Genomic DNA, 6863 nt, shown 5'->3' with positions numbered 1-6863 from the left:
CACAGATCCCCAAAATGATTTTGTTTCACTACTCAATATATAATCTGTGTGTCTGTATATATGAGATATTTTACATTTATTTGATCTAAACATGGAATAGAACCACAGATCCCCAAAATGATTTTGTTTCACTACTCAATATATAATCTGTGTGTCTGTATATATGAGATATTTTACATTTATTTGATCTAAACATGGAATAGAACCACAGATCCCCAAAATGATTTTGTTTCACTACTCAATATATAATCTGTGTGTCTGTATATATGAGATATTTTACATTTATTTGATCTAAACATGGAATAGAACCACAGATCCCCAAAATGATTTTGTTTCACTACTCAATATATAATCTGTGTGTCTGTCTTTATTTCACAGTCCCTCCGATTCTGATTGGGAGCCCCCACTGCCAAGTTGCCCATCCCCCAGGGGAGCTTGTTCATTTAGCCGGACCCCTGCTGTCTCCGGCTCCACATCTACCCCCGCCCTGCCAGGTGTGACAAAGAAGCGGCGATGGGGAAGAGATACACCTGCAATCAGAGAGGAGGAGGGTCGTTGGCACTCTGTGCTGGAGGAGGATGTGGCGCCTCCACCTCCATTATTCAGACCAAAGAGGCCATTAGGCCCAAAGCTGGATATGACATCTAAGTATAGCCCCATGCAGCTTTTCCAGCTGTTTTTCACCTCATCTGTTGTTGATTCCCTGGTGTTGAACACTAACAAGTATGGTGCTAAGAAGCAGGCAAGCAAGAAAGAGGGATGGAAGCCCATTTCCATGTCAGATCTTTTTTGTTTCCTGTCAATGGTCATTTACATGGGTATTGTGAAGTTGAAAACCCTGAAAGACTACTGGAAAACTGCTCCCCTCTATCAACTGCCTTTACAAGACATTTTTCTATCACTTCATTGACATTGCTGTGGTGAATTCCTTCATCCTCCAGAAGGAAATGGCTAAGAGCCGTGGACAGCCCCACATCTCACAGCTAGCCTTCCGAGAGCTGCTCATCCAGGAGCTTGCTTGCTACAGCAAGTCTACTGCAGCACCTTCTGGCCCCTCTACCTCTGCTGTTCACCTGCCCAGATTCATCTCTGCAGGCATGAATGTGCCTCAGGGCAAAAAGGGCACCGTGGGGAGGCGTCGATGTGCCCTTTGTCACAGGAAATGCCCCATCACCTGCACCACCTGTTCAGTAACCCTCTGCTTTACAGCAGAAAGAGACTGCTATTGGGCATGGCATCAGCAGAACAATATTATGTAGAGGACTGAGGGTCTTCACAATATTGTATATTATACTTTGAATGTGTGTAAATAGTTACCCTTGTTATTAAATTTTTTTTCAAATTTTCAAATGTTTATATTATTATTATTATTTTTTGTTGGGGTGTGTGTTAGAATAGCATTTTAGTATTTTGTATATAGTCATTTAGTTCAAAATGTATCACTGTACCAATTTGGCCATTTGGGTACATTTGGGCAACTTGTTTGGGACACCTGGGTGACTACATGCTCAATGTCATGTAGCTCACTCGTTCCTGAAGATATCGTTTTGAAACTTTTTTCTAATACTGTTGCCATCTTATGTTCTGCATCAGAATTATCCCCAGCATCATATCTGAATGTTTGCCTGTTCTTGTTCAGTTGAAAGATGATGCAACAACAATAAAAACAAAAAACGTATGTTTATTTCCTTGTATTTTCTTCTACCAGATCTATTGTGTTATATTCTCCTACATTCAATTCACATTTCCACAAATTTCAGAGTGTTTCCTTTCAAATGATACCAAGAATATGCCTATCCTTGCCTCTGGGGCTGAGCTACAGACAGTTAGATTTGGGTATGTCTTCAGGCGGAAATTGAGAGAAGGGGGGGGGTATCCCAAAGAAGTTAATATCCGCCCACCACCAAGCTGGGACATTTGGAACAAAAGTTAGGACAAATCGGGCGCCGAAGGGTTGGAATAACACCCTAAATCGGGCGCCGAAGGGTTGGAATAACACCCTAAATCGGGCGCCGAAGGGTTGGGAATCACCCTAAATCGGTCGCCGGAGGTAAAAGGTCCAAGGGACCATGGTTCCGAGGGGCTCACATCCCTCAAACGTGTCCGTTTCACGTTTCATAATCGGACTGAGCAGTTTGCCACCACCGCCAATTCTCTAGGACATGGAAGTCCTGTTGTCAAAAGCCAGGTTTCTCAAATCGCGCCGGTACCTGTCTGGTCCACCCACCAGGGAGTGTGTCATCGCCGGACAGGCCGAATTATCGAAAAAAGGCGTGTCAATCGATAGATGTCAATGTGCTCCGATTTTTTGCCAAAAGTTTGTGGACACTAAAACCGTTAAACCGTTAATAACTCAAAAAATACAACTCCAATCTGGTTGAGTTTTTTTTTGCACGAAAGGGTACAAATAGACGAACATTTTCATCTAATTATAACCGTTTTTCTATAAAACATTTTAATAGAAAATCGTGTTTTAATGTTTTGGGGAAAAAAATCAATTGCCAGTACAATAGATTCCTATGGTTCCGATTTTTTTTTTACAGTGGATAACTGTTGACCATCACGAGAGAGGGTATGAGCCAAAATTTGGGGCATCTAGCCCATCGGGAATTATGTTTTATCATTATTTCAAGATTTCGGGAATTGGTCGAAAAAGTGACAGAGTGCCACTGCCGTGCACCTGGTATTATTTTTGGGTTACCAGGTGCATATTTTTATAATGGTTTTAAATGATTTTAGATAGGCTACATACCTCAATACCCTATATGGAACAACCATACTACGGACCCAAGTCAGTTGGGGCCGGCCTGAGTGATTTATGAAGCTTTTAAAAAATGTCTGTACTCATCCTCCCTTCTGTGCACCTGGTATTATTTTTGGGGTTCCGTGCACCTGGTATTATTTTTGGGTTACCAGGTGCTGCTATTGAAATCGAATGAAAATGAATTTAAATGGCCTGCAGACACCCATGCCCGCTATGGGAGCACCATACTATGGGCACAAGTCAGTGGGGGCCGGCCTAAGGGATTTATGGAGCTTTTCAAAAAAGGTCCGAAAATATTCTATGTTGAACTACTCAGGAAAAACGGCTAAGTGCCCTCTTTTGGGTTACCAGGTGCTCCTATTCTAATCGAATGAAAATGAATTTAAATGACCTGCAGACACCCATGCCCGCTATGGGAGCACCATACTAGGGGCCCAAGTCAGTGGGCACCGGCCTAAGGGATTTATGGAGCTTTTCAAAAAAATGTCTGTACTCATCCTCCCCTCCGTGCACCTGGTATTATTTTTGGGTTACCAGGTGCTGCTATTGAAATCGAATGAAAATGAATTTAAATAGCCTGCCCACACCCATGCCCGATATGGGAGCACCATACTATGGACCCAAGTACATGGGCACCGGCTTAAGGCATTTATGGAGCTTTTCAAAAAAGGTCTGAAAATATTCTATGTTGAACTACTCAGGAAAAACGGCTATGTGCCCTCTTTTGGGTTACCAGGTGCCCCTATTGAAATCGAATGAAAATGACTTTTAATAGCCTGCCCACACCCATGCCCGATATGGGAGCACCATACTAGGGGCCCAAGTCAGTGGGCACCGGCCTAAGGGATTTATGGAGCTTTTATATAAAAGGTCTGTCCGCATCCTCCCCTCCGTGCACCTGGTATTATTTTTGGGTCACCAGGTGTATATGTTATAACGAATGCAAATGGCTTATAAATGATTAATATACATTAAAGCCCGCTATGGGAGCACCATACTGCGGGCACAAGTCAGTGGGCACCGGCCTAAAAGATTTATGGAGCTTTTAAAAAATAAGGTCTGAATACTTTAAATGTTGAACTTTTCACAATTGCGGCTATGTCTTTCCTATCGAAAATATTCTAAGTCCACACTTTTGGGTTACCAGGTGCTCCTATTCCAATCGAATGAAAATGAATTTTAATAGCCTGCCCACACCCATGCCCGATATGGGAGCACCATACTAGGGGCCCAAGTCAGTGGGCACCGGCCTAAGGGATTTATGGAGCTTTTATATAAAAGGTCTGTCCGCATCCTCCCCTCCGTGCACCTGGTATTATTTTTGGGTCACCAGGTGTATATGTTATAACGAATGCAAATGGCTTATAAATGATTAATATACACCGGTGCCCGCTATGGGAGCACCATACTACGGGCACAAGTCAGTGGGCACCGGCCTAAGGGATTTATGGAGCTTTTATATAAAAGGTCTGTCCGCATCCTCCCCTCCGTGCACCTGGTATTATTTTTGGGTCACCAGGTGTATATGTTATAACGAATGCAAATGGCTTATAAATGATTAATATACATTAAAGCCCGCTATGGGAGCACCATACTGCGGGCACAAGTCAGTGGGCACCGGCCTAAAAGATTTATGGAGCTTTTAAAAAATAAGGTCTGAATACTTTAAATGTTGAACTTTTCACAATTGCGGCTATGTCTTTCCTATCGAAAATATTCTAAGTCCACACTTTTGGGTTACCAGGTGCTCCTATTCTAATCGAATGAAAATGAATTTTAATAGCCTGCCCACACCCATGCCCGATATGGGAGCACCATACTAGGGGCCCAAGTCAGTGGGCACCGGCCTAAGGGATTTATGGAGCTTTTATATAAAAGGTCTGTCCGCATCCTCCCCTCCGTGCACCTGGTATTATTTTTGGGTCACCAGGTGTATATGTTATAACGAATGCAAATGGCTTATAAATGATTAATATACACCGGTGCCCGCTATGGGAGCACCATACTACGGGCACAAGTCAGTGGGCACCGGCCTAAGGGATTTATGGAGCTTTTATATAAAAGGTCTGTCCGCATCCTCCCCTCCGTGCACCTGGTATTATTTTTGGGTCACCAGGTGTATATGTTATAACGAATGCAAATGGCTTATAAATGATTAATATACATTAAAGCCCGCTATGGGAGCACCATACTGCGGGCACAAGTCAGTGGGCACCGGCCTAAAAGATTTATGGAGCTTTTAAAAAATAAGGTCTGAATACTTTAAATGTTGAACTTTTCACAATTGCGGCTATGTCTTTCCTATCGAAAATATTCTAAGTCCACACTTTTGGGTTACCAGGTGCTCCTATTCTAATCGAATGAAAATGAATTTTAATAGCCTGCCCACACCCATGCCCGATATGGGAGCACCATACTAGGGGCCCAAGTCAGTGGGCACCGGCCTAAGGGATTTATGGAGCTTTTATATAAAAGGTCTGTCCGCATCCTCCCCTCCGTGCACCTGGTATTATTTTTGGGTCACCAGGTGTATATGTTATAACGAATGCAAATGGCTTATAAATGATTAATATACATTAAAGCCCGCTATGGGAGCACCATACTGCGGGCACAAGTCAGTGGGCACCGGCCTAAAAGATTTATGGAGCTTTTAAAAAATAAGGTCTGAATACTTTAAATGTTGAACTTTTCACAATTGCGGCTATGTCTTTCCTATCGAAAATATTCTAAGTCCACACTTTTGGGTTACCAGGTGCTCCTATTCCAATCGAATGAAAATGAATTTTAATAGCCTGCCCACACCCATGCCCGATATGGGAGCACCATACTAGGGGCCCAAGTCAGTGGGCACCGGCCTAAGGGATTTATGGAGCTTTTATATAAAAGGTCTGTCCGCATCCTCCCCTCCGTGCACCTGGTATTATTTTTGGGTCACCAGGTGTATATGTTATAACGAATGCAAATGGCTTATAAATGATTAATATACACCGGTGCCCGCTATGGGAGCACCATACTACGGGCACAAGTCAGTGGGCACCGGCCTAAGGGATTTATGGAGCTTTTATATAAAAGGTCTGTCCGCATCCTCCCCTCCGTGCACCTGGTATTATTTTTGGGTCACCAGGTGTATATGTTATAACGAATGCAAATGGCTTATAAATGATTAATATACATTAAAGCCCGCTATGGGAGCACCATACTGCGGGCACAAGTCAGTGGGCACCGGCCTAAAAGATTTATGGAGCTTTTAAAAAATAAGGTCTGAATACTTTAAATGTTGAACTTTTCACAATTGCGGCTATGTCTTTCCTATCGAAAATATTCTAAGTCCACACTTTTGGGTTACCAGGTGCTCCTATTCTAATCGAATGAAAATGAATTTTAATAGCCTGCCCACACCCATGCCCGATATGGGAGCACCATACTAGGGGCCCAAGTCAGTGGGCACCGGCCTAAGGGATTTATGGAGCTTTTATATAAAAGGTCTGTCCGCATCCTCCCCTCCGTGCACCTGGTATTATTTTTGGGTCACCAGGTGTATATGTTATAACGAATGCAAATGGCTTATAAATGATTAATATACACCGGTGCCCGCTATGGGAGCACCATACTACGGGCACAAGTCAGTGGGCACCGGCCTAAGGGATTTATGGAGCTTTTATATAAAAGGTCTGTCCGCATCCTCCCCTCCGTGCACCTGGTATTATTTTTGGGTCACCAGGTGTATATGTTATAACGAATGCAAATGGCTTATAAATGATTAATATACATTAAAGCCCGCTATGGGAGCACCATACTGCGGGCACAAGTCAGTGGGCACCGGCCTAAAAGATTTATGGAGCTTTTAAAAAATAAGGTCTGAATACTTTAAATGTTGAACTTTTCACAATTGCGGCTATGTCTTTCCTATCGAAAATATTCTAAGTCCACACTTTTGGGTTACCAGGTGCTCCTATTCTAATCGAATGAAAATGAATTTTAATAGCCTGCCCACACCCATGCCCGATATGGGAGCACCATACTAGGGGCCCAAGTCAGTGGGCACCGGCCTAAGGGATTTATGGAGCTTTTATATAAAAGGTCTGTCCGCATCCTCCCC

The sequence above is a fragment of the Salvelinus namaycush genome, unplaced genomic scaffold, assembly GCF_016432855.1.
Source record: "Salvelinus namaycush isolate Seneca unplaced genomic scaffold, SaNama_1.0 Scaffold480, whole genome shotgun sequence".
NCBI classification, from domain to species: Eukaryota; Metazoa; Chordata; class Actinopteri; order Salmoniformes; family Salmonidae; genus Salvelinus; species Salvelinus namaycush.
This window is presented reverse-complemented; position numbering follows the sequence as displayed.